Genomic DNA, 22,441 nt, shown 5'->3' on the forward strand with positions numbered 1-22,441 from the left:
TGATTTGTTAAGTAAAATTAATAAAGTTGACTCAAGAAGATGGTCAGCGTAGGATAGGATTAATTGGGAGTTTGGTTTCCTCATAAGGTTATAACCATCCTGAAGCATCCCAAGATTGTGCTGGCCCCCTCTCTCAGGTCTTTCCTATGAAGGTTGACAGTTATAGAAAGGACATGGAAACTAATGGCAATATCTTTCTTCATCCACTCCCTAGAACAAATATTGCTGAACCTTTTGAGAACAATGCTAGTCCTGGGGACTTTAATGAATGTTTTTCTACCTGACTGTATATTTCAGGATGTATAAACAGGATGGCTGCCTGTAAGAGTACCAGGAAAGACTCCACTACCTACCTGCCTGGGAGGGCAGACATGGAACTTTGCCAAGGTTGAAGAAAAAAAGTCCATTTATAAACATCTTACAATAAATGCCCCCTAATTCCATTATTGGTAATTCAAGAATGTAAAAGAAAGATCTGTTACTCTTTAGTCCCTTAGATGTCTGAATGTCAAATTAGGTGAGGTAATTAAGTGATTGTTTGCTATGTTTTTCTGTATTTTAAATTTTAAAAGAATATCTTGTCCCTCACCAAAGAAGGCGGGAAATACACTGGAAAATGTTATGTTGCTCCTTTTGTGAATAATTCATCACAACTTGACTACAATTTAAATAGATTATGAAAGTATAATTTAATTTTTAAGATAAACTAATATATATTATATGTGAGAAATTTTAAAAAAGTTACATGCTCTTTCTGGGATTGTGGAACTCAGATTTGAAATAATTCAATATCTGCTCATATTTAGGTAGCTTAAAATTCTAATATCAAAAATCTTAACAGCCCAGCACTAATTTGTGGAAGTCTCAAGGAGTAATCAGAATAAAAGATGAAAGCTATTCTTTTTTTTTTTAGGTTTTTGCAAGGCAAATGGGGTTAAGTGGCTTGCCCAAGGCCACACAGCTAGGTAATTATTAAGTGTCTGAGGCCGGATTTGAACTCAGGTATTCCTGACTATGCCACTTAGCCAGCACCGCTATTTTCAGTATTGAAACATTTTGTCATTAGATAATGCATCTAAATTACAGTTAATAGGATTTTGCTGTTTTTGATCTGAATTTGCTGACATTTCTGTGGCGTAGGTGAGAATGATGTTAATGTGTTGAATTTATCCAATATATATTAAATATATATATATGCAATATATATATTAAAATTCCTGGAAAAAAATCTTAGTTTCTTTTTGAGATTGATATGAGTCTTATTTAGGTAGAAGTAAATAAACTTATAAAACAATTAAAATTTAAAAACCAAAGAAGGGATGAAGAGAAAAATAGAAAAGGAATGAGAGCCTTGAGGAAAATTTAAGAAAAATTGACCAAAGAAATCAACTCCTTTAAAAGTAAAAATAACCAACTGGAAAAAGAATGTAACTCTTCAAAAATAAAATGACCAACTGGAAAAGGAATATAACTCAAAAAGTAAAATTAACCACCTGGAAAAGGAAACACAAAGGCTAACTCAAGAAAATAAAACCTTAAAAATTAGAATTGGACAAATAAAAACAAGATTCCATCAAACAAAATCAAAAGACTGAAAAAAATGGAAGAAAACATAAAGCACCTGGAAAATAGATCCTGAAGAGATAATTTATGAATTATTAGTCTATCAGAAAGCCCAAATAAAAGCAATGGTTTGTGTTTTTCAATTTAAATATGATAAATAACTGAATATATTTTAGTATAAAAACCTTTTTTTAGTAAAATCTGGTTCTAGATAAATTTGGATTATTGTATTTTTACATCCCAATTTTTTTTGTTTATGTCATTTTTAAGCATTATTCTTATGTGAAACAACTGATGGAATAAGATGTGAGCTTTTCTGTGATACTCTCTTTAAGATTATAGTTAACACATGACCTATTTTGATCCTTTAGGATCAAAATCAAATTCACTCTGATTATAGGAAACTGCTATTAAAGACCTCATGAAATTGAAAATTGACCCTCCATCTAAGTCCAAGACTGGGTATCAAGGAAATTTATCTTGAATTAATGAGCTGTGAGGCCAGCAATGCTATGGAGTTGAGATACTGTGGGTGGCTCATTGGGAAAGACTGTAAAATAGATTTTTAACAAGCTCTAAGGTTGGGTTTTCCTAATTTGGTTTCCCAAATATGACATTTAGAAATGTCTCACCTGGAAGATTGAAAGTCTAGCTCAAAGCATTTGGCCATTCACTTAACCTTCCCTGGAAACTGACATCTAAATTTTAAAATGGGGATTTTTCCTTTCTTAAGCCCTTGTCTTGATAACAAGTTTCTATTATCATATCAGGTGATCAGTAATTAATTTAAGCCATTTTACTTAGAACTATCTAAATTCTTCTAGCCAGCTAGGCTAATATATAGCCTTGGCATCTCTTGTCAGTTACATCTTCCTATGGAGAATCCTAAGATTCTTTAGCTTTTCAAATACTGAGGGAATATTTAAACAAATATGATAAAGATTTTATGACCTCAGGATGTGATTTTTCTATTATAACTATCTCAAATTCTGTTTTAAGAAAAATGAATGTTAATTAACTATATTTGAAGAAGGTTGATCTGCGATCTATTTAACATCATCTTTGATCAAAATGGAAGAATGTCAAAGTTAATGACTTGTATAGCATATGATGCTGGCCAAAGTCCAAATTCTCAATCTGTAACTAGGGATTATGAGTTTACAATTTCTGTCTCTCCTATTGTTAATTGTTCTAACAATCACAGGAAGACAAGATGATTAGAAATCAGGAAAACCTGGCTAGTTATTTTTGTGAGAACCATATAGATTTCTGGTATTTGCTAAATGTTAAATCAGGTAAAATATAAATAACCATCTCCTTTATGACTAGATAGCAATATAAGGATGCAATATTTGTGAACACACATTAACCACAAAAAATGAACCCCATTGTTCTTCTAATTTCTACATACCTCTCCCCCCTGCTAATGGGTGGTTATTATCATGCTATCCTCCACCTCTAGATTTCTTGGTAAATTTTAGAGAATAAACTTCATGACTAACATATTTGTTATTTGATGTTAACCTTAAATTATTTAAGCTTTACAATATATGCAAAGTACTGTACTAGGCAAGGGGAGATGATAAAGTTAAAGATGACCTATAGGCAGTTCTGTCAGATTCAACACCAACAGAAAAGAACTTGTCTTACCCTTCAAACTAACATCTCAACTGATAAAACCATCATCTTCCTAGCCACTCAGGTCCACCATTTGGTACCATTCTGATTTCTCATTCTCATTCCACCCTACATATTTAATCAATTTCCAAGTCTTATTGATTTTACATCCTCCTTATCACTTGAGAGTCCCCTGTTCTCTTTGCTCACTCCCAATTCAAGTGGACATGATCTCTCACCTGGACTAGCTGAGTGAGTCACCTATTTGGTCTCCATTCCTGCAGACTCTTCCTTCTCTAACCCATCTTTAATCTAAATACCTTCCGAAACTCAGTAACTCCCAACTGTCTCCAAGATAAAATACAAACTCTTTTGTTTGATATTTAAAGGCCTTTACAACCTGGCTTCAGACTACTTTTCAATCCTTAGCACCTATTTTTCTTCTTTATGTGCTTAGTGTTCCAGTCAAAGTGGTTTGCCACTATTCCCCAATATTACCCTTCATCTTGTTTCTCTGCCTTTATGTTGGTTGGGCCCCCCCATTTCCGAAAATATCCCTTCTCCCCACATACACACTCACTTTGTAAATTTGCTATATTTATCTTCATCCTCACCCTCCTGCCAAGAATGTAATCTCCTTAGAGAAGTTTAATTCCTGACTTCAAGCATAAATTTATATATTTTTTTGTTTCCCTCATTATTCCTTGTTCTGACTTCCAAGGCCAAGCAGAAAAGGCCTTTCAAGTATTTGAATGTAGTTATAACTCCTGTGAGCCTTCTTTTTAATTTAAATACCCCACTTCCTTCAGACAGGCATAACATAACACTTTTGTATATATATATATATATATATACACACATTTATATATTTACATGCATTATATCTCTTATAGTAGCAAACTAAAAGGGGTAGAAACTAAAGGGGTGTCCTTTAATTGGGAAATGACTGAACAATGGTAGATGAATGTGATAGAATATGTTGTAAGAAGATATAATTTCAGAGAAACCAAGGAAGAGTTCCATGAACTAATACGAGTAAAGTGAAAAGAACCAGAACAAGTCATGCAATAATAATATAGTGAAGGCAAACAACTTTGAAAGACTGACTAAAAATTTCTAGAGGACTCATGACGAAACATGCTATCCACCTCTAATAGAGTTGAACTCATTACAGACTGAAGCTAATTAATTGGAGCAGAATGATTAATGGAGACACAGTGTCCACCTGGAAGTGTTTATTGAACAAATAACAGCAGACTTTCCAAAGGAGAAGTCTGCTCCACAGATTGGGGTTTAGGAAGTGGTTTATATGATTTTTAAAACAAAAGTAGTCAGGAGAATAATAAGAGTGCTAAGTATCTGGGAACCAAAATGTTTGTGCAACCTCTGTCCATTTAGACCTGGTATGAACCAGCTTGAACCTGTCCTGTGGTTACTGGCACAGTAGAGGTGTTCTGGGTTTACCCAATGGACCCTGCAAGGCATCATTGGGTATATCAAACTGAACACATTCCACCGTCTGATTGACTGATTTTGATTCCCAGGTTTTTTCAGTCTCTCTTGGGTAAGAAAGGAAATGAAGCTAATCAAGGTGATTTCCATTTCCACAAAGCATATTTTTATTTGTTTTCTATAAAACTAATTTGAAAATTTGTTTTCCTTGACATATATTTAAAATGGGATTTGTTTTTTTATGGGCTTCTCAATGGGCATGGAAAAAAGAGGAGAGAGAGAATTTGAAACTGAATATAAAAGTAAAATTGAATTTTTAAAAAGAGATTCACTTTAATATGCATTTATTTAGAACCTATTCTGTGCAAGACCTTGGATTAAATGATAGGAATGCAAAAATTTAAGGAGCTCATATAACGATGAATTGTTTTCCATTAATATATGTTTTTGGGGGTTTGTTTTGTTTTTTTGGCAAGGCAAATGGGGTTAAGTGGCTTGCCCAAGGCCACACAGCTAGGTAATTATCAAGTGTCTGAGACCCGATTTGAACCCAAGTACTCCTGACTCCAGGGCCGGTGCTTTATCCACTGCACCACCTAGCCGCCCTCCCATTAATATATGTTATAAATTTTGGTACCACAGGTTAATTTTCTGGACTCTAAACTCTACCTTATGGAAGTTGAGAACTTTTTTGAGTTCTAATCTCTCTTAATCATTGATTTGCCTATTTTTAAAGAAATTTACTCCTACTTTTGTGTCGAAATCTCCCTTCATGTGATACCATTGATCACTCTATGCCAACTCAGAGGTGTTACAAGGTATATAAAAGACTGTTTGCATGTGGGCAGCTACCTGGCACAGTGGATAGAACACCGGCCCCGGAGTCCAGGAGTACCTGAGTTCAAATCCGACCTCAGACACTTGATAATTAATTACCTAGCTGTGTGGCCTTGGGCAAGTCATTTAAGCTCATTGTCTTGCCAAAAAAAAAAAGACTATTTGCATAGTAAATAGTAATTATACTTAAGGCAATTGGTTAACAACTGGCAAATGAGCTAGACTCACAATATGACTTGGGAAACCACTAAAGATGTATGCATGAAGCATTTGTGAATTAAAACAAACCCCCCAAAACAGGCATGGATTCATGCATTCCACAAAGAGTAAGCCACAAGATACTTAGGTAGATACAAAGATAAATGAAATAAGAGGTTTATTCCCAAGAAGTATTCTTACAGAGGAGATAAATAAGCAGAAGGGATAATGATGTTACAAAGAAATTGAAAATAAGATTTGCTTTGGATAATAATTGTTGTTTTGAATGGCATAGCCCTGACTGTCCTCTGACTGCCCCTACAAATTCTGCTCAATGAGGAGATCAGAGATTTTATTTGGCTTCAGTTATTTGAACAGTCAAAATGATAAAATCATCTTTATGATTTGTATGAGCATCTTTTCACAATAAATTTAAATCCCTGAACCTGAATAAGAACTTTGTGGGAGAAGTCTATTGAATGGTTGTAGAAATGAAAAAAAATCTGATACTTGTTATTTTTCATAGAATTCAGAATTAGAAGGGATCTTTGAGTCCATCTTCTACTGAATCATGAGTTCTTCTCCACAACATACTTGACAAGTGATTATTCAATGTCTTCTGAAAACTTCCAGGTCAGGGAATACACTATCTTTCTAAGGAGGTAATTTTTTGGCTGATATATAATCTCCATTCACATTGACTTTGCTTTGTCCAAAGCAAATTGTTTTTTCATATAAATGGCTTTCTCACCTCCTATACTTGTACAATTAATTTTTGATCCCAGGCAAAGATTTCTAAATTTATTCCTATTAAATTTCATCTTACCTATTAAATTTTCATTAGTAGATTTGAACCATTATTCCAGATGTTTGAGATATTTTTGTATTTTAATTCCCATAAGTTTCTAATATTTTAATGATCTTTCTCTATTATATGTCATCCAGAGTATGCCATCTTTTCTCAGTGATCATTCTTCTTGAAATTTCTGCAGTATTTGATCTTGTCAATCTAATAATCCCCCCCCCTCCTTGATGCTCTTCTCCTCCCTTGGCTTTGAGGGCCTCATCTTTTCCTAGTTCTATTTTGACCAGTCTGACTATCCCTCTTCAACCTTCTTCATTTGTTCTTTAGCCTCTTGACTTTCCTGGTTTCCTGATAGACAACTCAAAATCCACTTCTGATTCCTTGCTAGTGCCATCCCTCTGAGATTACTTTCCATTTATACTATATGTGTCTTCAATGTATATTGTTACTTACATTAGAATGTGAGTGCTTTGAGGGCAGGGAAGTGTTTTAAAATATTTTATTTTTCCAATGACATGCAGAATTAGTTACCAACAATCATTTCTTGTACAGTTTTGAGTTTCACATTTTTCTCTCTTCTTCTCTTTACTCTCCCTTCCTCTGACAGAAAGCACTCTAATATAGATTATGCATATATATAACTATGTTAAACATATATACATATTAATTATGTTGTGAAAGAAGAATCAAATCAAAAAGGAAAAACTTTGCAAATACACAAATTTTAAAAATCGAAAATAGTAAGCTTTGATCTTCATTCAGACTCCACAGTTCCTTCTTTGGATGTGAATGTTATTTTCCATCACAAGTTCTTGAGAATTGTCTTTCATTATTGTAGTGGTGAGATGAACAAGTCCATCATAGCTGATCATCACCCCATGTTACTGTGTGTTCAATTTCACCCCACCTTTTATCTCTAGCACTCAGTACTATACCTGTTCATAATAAAAACTTAATATACACTTGTTGTCTGACTAACAGATTGACTCCTATATCCCCTAAACTGACTGTTTTCAGCCCTATTCCCTTCCCTCTTAATACCCTCCTCCTAAGAGCTATTCTTTCTGCATGGTTTTTTTTTAAAGAAAGATTTTATTTATTTTGAGTTTTACAATTTTTTGCCTAGTCTTGCTTCCCTCCCCCCCCCCCCCCACAGAAATCAGTCTGTTAGTCTTTACATTGTTTCCATATTATACATTGTTCTAAGTTGAATGTGATGGGAGAGAAATCATATCCTTAAGGAAGAAAAATAAAGTATAAGAGATAGCAAAATTACATAATAAGATAACGGTTTTCCCCCCTCAAATTGAAGGTAATAGTCTTTGGTCTTTGTTCAAACTACACAATTCTTTCTCTGGATAAAAATGGTATTCTCCATCGCAAATAAACCAAAATTGTCCCTGATTGTTGCACTGATGAGCAAGTCTATCAAGGTTGATCATCACTCCCATGTTGCTGTTAGGGTATACAATGTTTTTCTGGTTCTGCTCATTTCGCTCAGTTCATGCAAATCCTTCCATGCTTCCCTGAATTCCAATTCTTCCTGGTTTCTTTTTTTATATTAAAGATTTTATTTGAGTTTTACTATTTTTCTCCCAATCTTACTTCCCTCCTCCACCCCACCCCCACAGGAAGCAATTTGTCAGTCTTTATTTTGTTTCTATGTTGTACATTGATTCAAATTGAGTGTGATGAGAGAGAAATCACATCTTTAAGGAAGAAACAAAAAGTATAAGAGATAACAAGATCAGACAATAAGATATCTATTTTTTCTAAATTAAATGGAATAGTCCTTGAACTTTGTTCAAATTCCACAGCTCTTTATCTGGATACAGATAGTATTCTCCATTGCAGACAGCTCAAAATTGTCCCTGGTTATTGCACTGATGGAATGAGCAAGTCCATAAAGGTTGGTCATCACCCCCATGTTGCTGTTAGGGTCTACAGTGTTTTTCTGGTTCTGCTCATCTCACTCAGCATCAGTTCATGCAAATCCCTCAAGGCTTCCCTGAATTCCCATCCCTCCTAGTTTCTAATAGAACAATAGTGTTCCATGACATACATATACCACAGTTTTTAAGTCATTCCCCAATTGAAGGACATTCACTTAATTTCCAATTCTTTGTCACCACAAACAGGGCTGCTATGAATATTTTTGTACAAGTGATGTTTTTAACCCTTTTTCATAATCTCTTTAGGATATAGATCCAGTCATAGTATTGCTGGATCAAAGGGTATGCACATTTTTATCGCCCTTTGGGAGTAATTCCAAATTTCTCTCCAGAAAGGTTGGATGAGTTCACAGCTCTACCAACAATTTATTAGTGTCTCAGATTTCCCACATCCCTTCCAACATTGATCATCATCCTTTCTGGTTATATTAGCCACCATGAGAGGTGTGAGGTGGTACCTCAGAGATGCTTTAATTTGCAATTCTCTAATAAGTAATGATTTTGAGCAATTTTTCATATGACTATGGATAACTTTGATTTCCTCATTTTTAAATTGCCTTTGCATATCCTTTGACCATTTCTCAATTGGGGAACTGGCTTGTTATTTTGAAAATTTGAATCAGTTCTCTGTATATTTTAGAAATGAGTCCTTTGTCAGAAATAGTACTTGTAAAAATTGTTTCCCAATTTACTACATCTTTTTTGATCTTGGTTACAGTGATTTTGTCTGTGCAAAGTCTTTTTAATTTAATGTAATCAAAATTATCTATTTTTTTTTAATGATGTTCTCCATCTCTTCCTTGATCATAAACTGCTTCCTTTTCCATAGATCTGGCAAGTATACTACTCCTTGATCTTCTAGTTTGCTTATAATATAGGTTTTTTATGTCTAAATCCTGTATCCATTTTGATCTTATCTTGGTATAGTGTGTGAGGTGTTGGTCTAATCCAAGTTTCTTCCAAACTAACTTCCAGTTTTCCCAACAGTTTTTATTGAAGAGAGAGGTTTTATCCCAATAGCTTGACTCTGGGTTTATCAAACAGCAGATTACTATAATCATTTCCTGCTATTGCACCTAGTCTATTCCACTGGTCCACCACTCTATTTCTTAGCCAATACCAGACAGTTTTGATGACTGATGCTTTATAATATAATTTTAGATCTGGTAAGGCTAAGCCTCCTTCTTTTGTACTTTTTTTTTCATTGAATCCCTGGAAATTCTTGACTTTTTATTTCTCCATATGAATTTACTTACACTTTTTCCCTAACTCATTAATTTTTTGGAATTTTGATTGGTAGGGGAGTAAACAAGTAGTTTAGTTTTGGTAGAATTGTCATTTTTATTATATTAGCTTGAGCAGTTGCTATTTGCCCAGTTATTTAAATCTGATTTTATTTCTGTGAGAAATGTTTTGTAATTGTTTTCAAAAAGTTTTTGAGTCTGCCTTGGCAGGTAGACTCCCAGGTATTTTATATTGTCTGAAGTCACTTTGAATGGGACTTCTCTTTCTAGCGCTTTCCTTATTGGGAATTGTTCTAGCCTATCCCTGTTGCGTATAATGCTTGTTGATGGTTTCAGATAGATACTACTTATTATCTAAGAACAGTCCATTTATTCCTATACTCTCTAGTATTTTTAGTAGGAATGGGTGCTGTATTTTGTCAAAAGCTTTTTCAGCATCTATTGCTATGATCATGTAATTTCTGATAGGTTTGTTGTTGATATGATTGAGTATACTAACAGTTTTCCTAATATTGAACCAACCCTGCATTCCTGGGATAAATCCTACTTGATCATAATGTTTTATCCTAGTGATAACTTGTTGTAATCGTTTTGCTAAGATTTTATTTAGGATTTTTGCATCTATATTCATCAGGGAGATAGGTTTATAATTTTCTTTCTCTGTTTTAATTCTTCCTGGTTTAGGTATCAGCACTATATTGGTGTCATAGAAAGAGTTAAGCAGAGTTCTGTCTTCACCTATTTTTCTAAAGAGTTTACATAGAATTGGAACCAATTGCTCCTTAAATGTTTGATAGAATTCACTTGTGAATCCATCTGGCCCTGGAGATTTTTTCTTAGGGAGTTCAATAATGGCTTGTTGAATTTCTTTTTTCTGAGATAGGGTTATTTAGGTTTTTAATTTCCTCTTCATTTAACCTGGGAAACTTATATTTTTATAAATAGTCATCCATTTCACTTAGATTGTCAAATTTATTGGCATAGAGTTTGGCAAAATAATTCCTAATTATTACTTTAATTTCCTCCTCATTGGTGGTGAGTTCATCTCTGCATGATTTTAATGGTCACTGTATATAGATGACTCTCAGATATCTCCCTTAGTTCTAGTGTCCTCTTGTCCTATCTTCTGCCTCCTGATATTACTATCATGTCAAACTCCTTATGTATAAGATTAATATATCACCATCCTGACTACATCTGTCTGTCCTTCTGGCTTGCCTATTTTCACTGATGTTTTCCACCTTTCTCCCAGGCACCCAAGCCTGAAACATTGCAGTCCTCCTTCACAGTCTCTCACACCCCTCAGGCATAATCATTTGCTAAGTTCTATTGATTCTAAGTCTCCAATATTGACCTCTTCTGCTCCATCTCCTTGGTTCAGGCTTTCCTAATGGGTCTTCATATCTTTAGTCTTTATTCTTTTCATGTCATCCTTCACAAATTTGCCAAAATAATATTCCTAGCACATCTCACAGTGTCCCCACTCCACTGTGATTTGCCCCCAACATTCAGTGGCTCCCTGTTGCCACAGGATAAAACACAGATTCCAGGCTGAGACTTTAGACCTTCCATGATTTGATCCTAAACTATCTTTCTAGCTCCATTTCCCTCAGTCTTCATACACTCTGAATTCCATTTCAACTGGTGGATCAATCTCTGCCTTCTGTCCCGAAGTTTGGTACATTTGTGTTGACTGGTTCTTTCATCACTCTTTCCTCATCTTTGCCTTGATATATGCTTTTCTTCAAGGAAGCTATATTAGAGAATGGAGGACCCTTCAACCCAGTCCTTTCCTGCCCCAGATGTCATACTCTATGGATATCTTTCTAAAAGAGAAACTTCAGCATGATTTGTCTGGAAGATATCCTGAGACTAAGGGAGTGGTTTCATTTGGAAGATGCTGAGTTGCCCTTCAGTAGGACTCTTCAACAGGCAGCTAGGTGATTCAGGGCACCAACCCTGGAGTCAGAAGGACCCAAGTTCAAATTTGACCTCAGATGCTTGATGCTTTTTGGGGGGATTTTCTTAAAATTTATTTTATTTTGAGTTTTGCAATTTTTCCCCCTAATCTTCCTCTCCTCCCCCCTGAGAAGGCACTTTGTTAGTCTTCACAATGTTTCTATGATATATATTGATCTAAGTTGAATGTGATGATAGAGAAATCATATCCTTAAGGAAGAAAGATAAAGTCTAAAAGAGCAGAATTACATAGTAAGATAACTTTTTCCCCCCTAAATTTAAGGTAAACTCCATGATTCTTTCTCTGGATACAGATAGTATTCTCCATTGCAGACAGCCCAAAATTGTCCCTGATTGTTGCACTGATGCAATGAGCAAGTCCATAAAGGTTGGTCACCACCCCCATGTTGCTGTTAGGGTCTACAGTGTTTTTTCTGGTTCTGCTCATCTCGCTCAGCATCAGTTCATTCAAATTCTTCCATGCTTCCCTGAATTCCTGCCCCTCCTGGTTTCTAATACAACAATAGTGTTCCATTACATACATATACCATAGTTTGTTAAACTATTCCCCAATTGAAGGACATTTACTTAATTTCCAGTTCTTTGCCACCACAAACATGGCTATGAATATTTTTGTACAACTGATATTTTTACCCTTTTTCATAATCTCTTCAGGGTATAGACCCAGTCGTGGTATTGCTGGATCAAAGGGTATGCCCATTTTTGTTGCCCTTTGGGCATAATTCCAAATTTCTCTCCAGAAAGTTGGATGAGTTCACAGCTCCACCAATAATGTATTAGCAGACACTTAATACTTACTAGCTGTATGACCTTCAGTAGATCACTTAACCCCTTGGTCTTGTAAAAAAAAATTAACCCAAAGAAGCAGAAATCTTCAAAAGGCTAGATGATCACTTCCTGGTTGTATTGAATAGATATGAGGCAGAAAGGTAGGGAGATGTATACAGACTGTGAATGTTAGTCTCAGGGTTGGGAAGATCTAAGTACAAATCCTGACTATGATGGAAGTCACCTAACCTCTCTAGACCTCTGCTTTCTAATCTGTTAAATGAGGGGATTGAATTAGATAACCTCTAAGGTCCTTTCCAGCTCTTAGGTATAATCCCATGACTATGAATTGAGGTCCTTTCTATTTCCAGAAATGGGGTTATCCTATGATTGCAGAGGCTGTCATTTTCATCTTTATGTCCTTATAATTTATTAGAGAGCATTGTACAAAGTATGTACAAAATTAAGAGTTTGTTCAATTCAATCTACATTTTCATGCAATTTATATTCAAATGGATCTGTTATCTCACTGATTAGTAAGAGTTTGTTCAATTGAATCTACTTTTTCATGCAATTTATATTCAAATGGATCTATTATCTCACTGATTAGTAAATTTCCTCCAATACTGTGGATTGAAACTCATTGATACCTATCCATCCTTTATAATTCTTGTGCAGATCTTCCATCACAGGGAAGTCTACCCATCATCCCCTGAAATCTTTTTCTTCTTTTTGTTCAGTGGTTTTAGTAATGTCTGACACTTCATGACGTCAGTTGGGTTTTTCTTGACAAAAATACTGAAGTAGTTTACCATTTCCTTATCCAACTTGTTTTACAGATGAGAAAACAGAGGCAACAATGTTAATTGGCTTGCCTAGGATCACAGTTTGTCTGATTTCAGATTTGAATTCATGTCTTTCTGACTCTAGACCTGCCACTCTAACCACTGCACTACCTAGCTGTCCCTCTGGCTTCTTGAGGGTTGGAACGCTTTCACTGATCACCTGTCCCTTTCATAACCATCTTCTCTTCCTTTCATATATTTCCTTTATATCTTTTATTTTAGCTGAAGTTCCTCATTGACCATATGTTGGGATTTACTGAAGTCCTTCATGTACTTCTCCATTGCCCTCAGAGTGGCATCCCTTTTAATTCTTTGAAGATTGTTGTATTACATATTTCAGGGTCAACAAGCAATATCATTTATTTAAAAGATAGGCTTTTGTTTTATTGTGGCACTTAGAGTAATTAAAAGAGATTTACAGCAATTGAACCTTCTCAGATGGCTTAGTCTTTTCAAACTACTCTGCCCCCCTTTTTAAGCTATGGGCCCAACTCATCTATTTGTATTACTTGTCCCAGATTAAAACACTGATGGACAGACTCAATAGGTAATCCAACCAAAGGCTTGTTGAAATCTAGGCAATAGAAATTTTTCATCTGCTTGGTCTTTCTCATGGAGATGGTCAGGCTTAAGCCCTTTGAGGAGTAATGATAAATCTTTTCCAGAGTTCTAAGAATTGATGGTTCCAGAACAATGCCATTCACAAAAAGAAATGTGAGTATTCTCCATCCACAGAGAATCCTTCCTCAATTTGGATTACTTTTATTTATCTTTTTTTTTAAATAAAGTAAATTTATCCAAAATTCATTGATGGTTATTATTCAACCACATCTCAATGATAAATGGGTAAATTTGCCTTGTTATATTCAGGTCTCTAATTGCATTAAGACCTCCTCTTGTTTGTCACCTAACTTTGGACATCTGTTTATAAACATTGTTTAATGAAATCCATGTTTCTTGCTAACTTTTTTCTTAAATTTTGTCTCCTGTGAACTATGTCAGCTGCTAGTTCTCCTTCATTGTAGCAGCTCTATGGCATCTAACTAGGAGGGTAAACAAAGTCTTCTCCCTGTCCCATCTTTTTTTAGCCAAACCAGTTATTTTTCCCATCTTTGGTCTCTGTAGTGACATATTTATTGCTTCTTTAAGCATATTTTAGTTTGGGATGTTAAAGTTCACTCATGGAAGCTCCCCTGTATTTGATGGTGAAAAAGTTTATCATAATATTTGTAGATCTTTTCTATTTTTCTTCTGATTATATGTTGTTCACTTTCCATTTCATCCTAAGATGCCCTTGGGATGGCTGATTATTTTGATCTCTTGCCAAAGTTTCCTTCAAAATGAATTTATCCTCCAATATTCATTATTCTTATCTATAAGATTGTATTAAACATATTCTATCCAAGTTATTGCTTTAAAAATGTTGAACAAAATATGGCCAAGGGTTGAGTCTTAGATGATACTTTGCTAGAGGCTTTCCTTTATCCTGATTCCCTATCTTTGCCAATTCAAAACAGTGACAGAATAATGGTGTAAGACTAATTGGTAATAGCTAAGTGGCTGACAGGGTGTCTCAGAGAGATAACTTCTACAAGAAGGAAACACACCCTCAGGCCCTGTGGTTCTGGGTAATTTATACATATGGACCAAGGAAAAACATTCTCCCAAAATACCTGACTCTTTGTTCCCTCCCCCACCTCCAATTCTAACTCCCTTAGAGCCAGTTAGGGAACTTTTCCCCACTTACTTGCACGTATTCACCAAATTCTTCTAGACAAATAACAGTCACACAATAAATCTTGTAATGTTCAGAAGACCAGTGACATCCCAACATAGATGGATAGGTTCTGAAAGGTGTAGTAGGTGTTCTGAGTCCATCCTCAAAACCTCATGGAATGTATGTGGAATGTAAAAACTGGAAGGGACCTTAAAAGAGCAATCTACTCTTTTACTACCCAGGAAACTTAAGCAAGAGGTTACGTGATAGCTTGTTGTCTGAATGGCTAGTTAATATTAATATTAATACTAGTAATAAGTGCCAGAACCTACAATTGAATTCAAGTCTTCACTTATTCTATGTGACCAGTAGATGTTTCAGGGTCACCTCTGTGGAAGAAACGTTTCTCAAGACATTTAAAAAATCAATTAGAAATTAATTTAATGAAGGTTAGAATTAAAAGCATTCTAATTACTTAGTGAATTTATTAAATGATACCCTTAGGAGAGCCTCAGGGAATACTCAAAAGTATTTTCCCTCCTATAAACAGCCACATTTTAATTACCCTATGAGGTGGTTTCTCCCCACCAGTCCCTATAGTCAGTAACTTAGGGATGGGTCAATGGGTGCAGCCAATATGAGAAATGTAAGACATCAGCCTTGGATTGTGACATGTCAGAAAGCACAGAACACAGCTGCTGATAGTCATAATACCTTCTTGGGTTTTCTTGAAAACCTGAGACTGTACTTTTGTGCAGAGAAACAGAAATGACCATGAATGTTGAGTTCATTTTATATTTGCAATGAAAGAGTGGATGTTTTTAAAAAGCAAACCACAGCTCTCTCTTCCTCCTAATCTACTTCTGTCCATCCTGGCTAATTGCAATCTCTAATTTGAGGGGGGACTGAGTTTTCCCTCCTTGTAGTGGAGATAGGGCTGATCTTGAACTGGAATCTGTCTGTCTGACCTTGAGCAACAAACCTTAGCTCTCAAGGCCTCAGTTTCCTTATCTGCAAAATGGGGATGATAAAGACATCTACTTTGCAGGATTGTTGTGAGAATCAAATGAGATAACATATGTAGGGTCTTTTGTAAACCTTCAACCTTAATGCTATCTATCACCACCATCATCATTATATGTTAAATTTTGCAAAAAAGAGTGGGGTAATAGAGGAAAGCTGGCCTAAAAGTAAGGAAGACTTGCATTCAAAGAGTATTTTCTCCCTTTTTGACTATTCTCTTCTCCTCTATTTCTTAATCTTCATCTCATTTTATTGTAATACCTATCTCCTACAAGCACAAATGATCCCATTCCATCTTGTTTTTTCCAGAAAATTTTCCTCAATCACCTTGGCTGTTGTTCAGTCATGTCCTATTCTTGATAACCAGATATCAACACCTCTTCATTGAATAATGATGATAATAATAATATTAAGAAGAAAAAGGAGGAAGAGAATTAAAATTTAGCAACACTTAAAGATTTTTCAAAACACTTTATAAAAACAGCAGAAATATTCTGATCTAAAATTATTAGGGACGTAACACAGAAAGAGAGAATAAGAACCAAATAGAGTAAAAAAAAGACTCAGGGAAGGAATGCTTAGTCTTTTCCCTCCCACCTTTCTCTTGCACTTCTAGTGCAATCTATAATCCAATTTTCTGTCTGCTACGTGATACATTCCTCTTTCCCTCAACTGGGAGGGTAAAAGGGAGTGATTTGTTAGACTACTTCATAGAAAGAAAGATAGTAGGATAAGCAGACCTTGATGTCTTCTTTCCCATTTTGAAAAACTGCCCAGCCCCTCCTACCTCCTGCCTTTGATTCCCAGCAGTCATTTGGCCGAACTGAAAAAGACCTTTGGAGGTGGGGTAGTACCTTTCATCTAAGTCATCTCTCTCTCTCTCTCTCTCTCTCTCTCTCTCTGTGTGTGTGTGTGTGTGTGTGTGTGTGTGTGTGTGTGTGTGTGTCTCACACATTTAGAGGTGAAAGGAGGAGCTTAGAAATTATCTAATCTTCTTATTTTATAGATGGAAAAACTGAGGCCATAGAGAGGTTAAATAATTTACCTAAGATCTCTACTACAATGACTTCAAGGGACAAATAGGATTCGCCAATCAACAGGCATTTATTAAGAACCTACTATGTCACAGGCACATGAGGACAGCTAGATGGTCCAGTGGATAGAGTACCAGACCCAGAGTCAGGAAAGGAAGACTCATCTTCACCAGTTCAAATCCATCCTCAGATAAGTGTCTGACCCTGGGCAAGTCATTTAACCCTGTTTGTCTCAGTTTTGTCATCTGTAAAATGAACCAGAGGAAAAAATGGCAGACCTCTCTAGTATCTCTGCCAAGAAAAACCCAGATGAGGTCATGAGAAGTTGGGCATGGCTGAAATGACTAAACAACAACATTAACAAATATGTTAAGCATATTGCTAGGTAATGAGGATACTGAGACATGATCTGAACAGTCCTTGCCATTCTGTGAGGAGTAATTTGGGAGGGGTATAAAGCAGCAGGAGGAGGACATCATGAACTAGAAGGGAACATTAAAGATCTTCTAGTGGAGGGGGTCCAGGGGGTCTTTGAACTCTTGATGGAAAAAAATAATATCTTTATTTTCAGTAATCTTTGGTTTCTTGTGCAATCTTATAAGTTTTATTTTATTCATTTAAAACCATCATTATGAAAGGGGAATATGCATTTATTAAGCACCTACTTTGCTGAGCACTCTGCTACATTCTTCCAAGTATGATCTCATTTGACTTTCACAGAAATCCTGGGAGGTAGACACTATTATCATCCCCACTTTATGGTTGTGGAAACTGAGGCAGACAAATGTTAAATGACTTGTCACACAACTAATAAACTGAATTTAAACTCAAGTTTTCCGGACTCCAGGACTGGTACCTTAGCCTCCATGCCACCATCTGCCTCTAGGGTGTCCAAGGCTTTCCCAGACAAGGTCCATGACCCGAAAAAAAGGTTAAAAACCTGTATTCTAGGTCAACATCTTCATTTTACAGATTAGAGACCTGAGCCCCAGAGAGGGACAGGTCTTTGTGCTAGATCTTATGACTAATAATAGTAATAAAATCAAAACTAAAATTCAAGATTAAGTAAGGCTCCTAACCTAGGGTTCTTTTTATTATACTATACCATTCCCTAGAGGCAACTACACGGTACTGATGGATAGCTTTGAACCTGGTGTCAGTAAAATCTGAGTTCAAATTCAGACACGTACCAGCTGAGTGAGCTTTCAGTCCCAGTTTTGTAATCCATAAAATGGGGACAATAATACTACCTACCTTCTCAGGATTGTGAAAATGAAATGAGAAAAATTTGTAAAGCATAATTGCATCTTTATTTCATTCTTATAAATCTAGGCTCTTATAGATCTAGTTTATAAGAAAAATCAATGTTTTTAGGATATAAGGAACTATAAGCACATTAATCAATGTATCCATATGTACATACATATGCACATATATTCAGAAAATAGGAAATCTACATGCGAGTGTATATGTTTGTGGCTATTCAAACTATTTACAAAAGACTGCTCTTCAGAGAAGTTTTAGGGTTTTTTTTTAAACTTAATATTGTGGTATCTGTCTGCTCCAACAGTATGAAAATGAATGATAAAGCTCCTTTATTTTTGTATCACATTGGGTCAATCCAAGGCCAATGCACATAAAAGGTTTTCCTTTCCCTGGACACATAGTGACCCGTAAAGCCAGCCCCAGGATCAGCACCATCAGTGTGATGACTTACAGGTCCCCAGGAGCTCATCACAGAAATTCAGGGCAATAAGGCAGGAGTCACGGAGCCAGCAGGAAATGCACTGAAAGAATTTGGAGAATTACACTAACACATAAGAGTGTTATCAGAGGAACTGCAGAATTTAAATGATGTGCAAAAGATCTGGTCACTGAAAATGGGCTCCCCGACAGGTACTGCTGATGACTAGTCTAAAGAAAGAAGTTTCTGGATAAAATCATCTAGGGATCAGTTACTTTTCTCCACACCATCTGTCTAATGTAATGTGGAATAAACACTAGACTGAGGCAAGAATATCTGATATGTAGATATGTAGCTTAAAGAAGCATTCCTTCGTTGCAAAGAGTGTGAAGTCCATGGAAGTTAATGGGATACATAACCAGTCAGTTGATCCCTGCTACCTGTGTTTTGGAACCATTTGGATTTGCCTCCAAAGTACTGATTGTTAAATTTTCATTGTGAGCATTTATACCTTGGAAATCAGTAACCATTACAAATCTGGACTTGAGCTATTGTTTTGTTGGTTATCTAGATGTTAGAAAATGATAGGGGAAATGTTAATGTTAAAAGTCTGTTGTGCATATTTTTTTTTGAGGGAGGGCAGTTGTGAAGAACTAATTATTAAACATTTACCATCAAAGCCTAAGCTGCCTCAGAATATTCCCTGCTCATGGATTGTTTGCTTTCTTCAGGTCCTGTAAAAAAGCCCAAATCCTTAGAATTATGCCCCAATCACAGTTGGAGAGAAAGGAAGACTTTGGCCTTACAAGCCCATAATATGTGTTTGGGGAAGAAAACGGAGTTGAGAGAACCCCATCATGGCTACAGGTATGATTTCCATTTCTTTACAGCCTGAGATCTTGAGGTAGCCAGATTAACTACATATGGTAGACACATCATAGATTTATAGCTTAAAGGGGGTTCTTTTCATCTATCTAGGCTAACCCCCCTTCATTTTATAGCTGAGGCAACTGAGGTCCAAAAGTCTCATATCACAGAGGTAGGAAACAGGAGAAATGATACTCAATCCTATATTGAGTCTTTCAGTGCCTTTCAATGCAGCTCTCTTTCCATTCTGAGGTGGAAAGTCCTATAAGGAAAAGAGAAATGTCATTCTCTTTCCTTCTCTGGGTAGTTGAACCTCAGGCTGTAATTAGAGTAAACATAAACAGCAATAAAAGTCTGGATCTCAAATAGTGAGTCCTGGATAAACATTTCTCCTCCTTGTTTAGCAAGGTCAGTCTCTTTACCTTAGCCAGTCGTGGGTTTTACCTCCCAAACTTAATTTTACTAAGCCCTAGGAAGTTAAACTTTTTGAATGTAAAGTTAAGTCAGACTTAGCATTCATCCACTTTATCAAAGACATAGAACAGAAGTCAGCAACCTTTTTTTTTTAATGGCTAAGAAGAAAAAATACAGATGTTTGATCCTGGACGCTGTCTGTGAAATCTGAGATATGGTTGTTAATTGTTCCTTGGTTCTTATTGCTGACCATGTTTTAGGCAGATTGCAAACATGCTAGCCTCATTGCATTTGGTCAAAGGAGAATTTCATCCTCATTTGAGCAGTAGCCCAGGGATCCTATTAGGAGACCTGGGTATCATTTCTTTCTATCTTCAAAGCATTTTCCAATCAGTGCAGGGTCTCTGGACAAGATTACATTGCTGAGTGATAAAAGAGTTGCACTGAGGACATAGCTAACAAGGTTGAGTAGTTCAAAGAAATCTCTTGTGTTTCTCAGGCTAAGGTGCAGGCCACGTGACTCTGGAAACTCCTCCTGTCCCTCATTTCAAAGGAGGTTTCTTGAATAAAGACCTTAAAAATAGGATGATATACAGCATATTTTAAAGCTTAGTTTGTGAACAACCTTGACAGTAAAATTAATTTTTAAAAACCTCAAAAACTGAATAACTTCCTTGGATATCAAATATTTATGAGAACAAATCTATAACCACATAAGATTAATATCCAACTCTCCCTCAAAAATAGAAAATAGTTTAATTACACAAAAGTGAAGTATGCTACCATTCTACTTAACTTTTGATGTAGGGATAGGATGCCCCTAAAATGCAGGATTATTAAGATGTGTGTGGAATCATCTGCCTATCCACACCGAAAAATCAAACAGGATGAAAAACACTTATTATTTTGATTCTGACATGCATTTGGATAGACAGTCCATTGAGTAAGTCCTCTACTATTTGAAATTAGTATCTTGGTCAGGTGCTACAACTAGACTGTGATCAAAATGGGAGCAGGAGATTGGGTTGGATTAGATTGAGTCAGTTTTCTAGTGGCTCTTTTAGTCATCCTAAATACCTTTCCCCTTCTTTCATCTCCCCTCATATTTTTAACATCAATATTCTCCCAAGAGTCCTATAAAACTGAAAATTGTGCAACATCACCTTCTCTAAAGAATAAAAATCCCAAGAAGACAATGGAAAGAATATGATGATTCTCATACAGAACTGTGGATGGAACTAGAAAAGGCATTAGAGGTCATCTAATCCATATCGTATTTTACAGACTAGAAAACTGAGGCCGGGGGAAATGAAGAAATTTGCTCAAAGATCACATTTTGAATAAGCAGCAGCAACCAGTTTTTGAACCCAGTTCCTTTGGCTCTATCATTCAATAGCAATGATGACCTGTTGTGCATGAGAAATGGTATTAAATAAATTACCAGTAACATCACTAGAGGACCTCTAAAATCACTTGGGAATTTAAATTCTGTGATTCTGTTATTCTGCCTATTTCTGGGAAAGAAATTAGATTGGTCATGAGGAAGAAAGTGATAAAGGCTCACAGATGCTGTACTAGAATTCCCTAGAGCAGCATTGCAACTTCTTGTGCAATGGTCCCCTTTGGCAATTTGGTGAAGCCTTATGGATCCCTGTGAGATTCATGATAATGTGGGTTTAAAAATGTTATAATTAAAGGAAAAGCTAAATTTCAGTTGGAGAATGATAAACAATTTTTTATCAGCCTATAAGCATTTATTAGGCATCTACTATGTTTCTGGAACTGCACCAAGGATTTAAAAAAAAAGACAGAAAACAGTCCCTATACTCAAGGAATTCATAATTTAATGGAAGAGATAAGATTCAAATCACTACATGTACAAACAAGATATCAGGACAAATTGGAGGCACACTCAGAGGAAGGGCACTAGCATCAAGGTGGGGGGCTTGGAAAGGTTTTTTTGTAGAAGGTAGGATTTAACTGGGACTTAAAGGAATCTAGGAGGTAAAGATGAGAGAGAGAGGAGAATTCTAAGCCTGGACCACAGCCAGTGAAAAGATATGGAGTGTTCTATGTAAGGAACAGAAAGTGTGTGTTGGAAGAGAGTAAAAGTTTTGGTTGTTCAGTTGTTTCCATCCTGTTCAACTCTTTCTGGTCCCATTTGAGGTTTTCTTGGCAGAGCTCCTGGAGCGGTTTGACATTTCTTTCAGCTTATTTTACAGATGAGGTAACTGAGGCAGACAGGGTCAAGTGACTTGCCCAGGGTCACATAGACAGTAAATGTCTGAGACCAGATTTGAATTCCAGTCTTCCTGGCTCTGGACTTGGCGCTCTACTCTATTTAGCTGCCCTAATATTTTATAATTGATCCTGAGGTTCATTGAATGGTTGGTGGGAAGAGATAGTGGTAAGATCACATTTGTGCTTTAGGAAGATCAATT

At 35.9% G+C, this 22,441-nt stretch overlaps 1 long non-coding RNA gene across 1 annotated transcript in view; it reads left to right on the forward strand.

Moving 5' to 3' along the window:
• Positions 1–18,961: 18,961 nt before the first annotated feature.
• LOC141488260 (uncharacterized) overlaps positions 18,962–22,441 on the forward strand; it is a 32,887-nt gene continuing 29,407 nt past the window's right edge. The window contains exon 1 of the long non-coding RNA XR_012468620.1: positions 18,962–19,586. This is a non-coding gene — a long non-coding RNA (uncharacterized LOC141488260). The remainder of the gene's footprint in view (positions 19,587–22,441) is intronic.

The sequence above is a fragment of the Macrotis lagotis genome, chromosome 5 (genome assembly GCF_037893015.1).
Source record: "Macrotis lagotis isolate mMagLag1 chromosome 5, bilby.v1.9.chrom.fasta, whole genome shotgun sequence".
In the NCBI taxonomy this organism is placed as follows: Eukaryota; Metazoa; Chordata; class Mammalia; order Peramelemorphia; family Peramelidae; genus Macrotis; species Macrotis lagotis.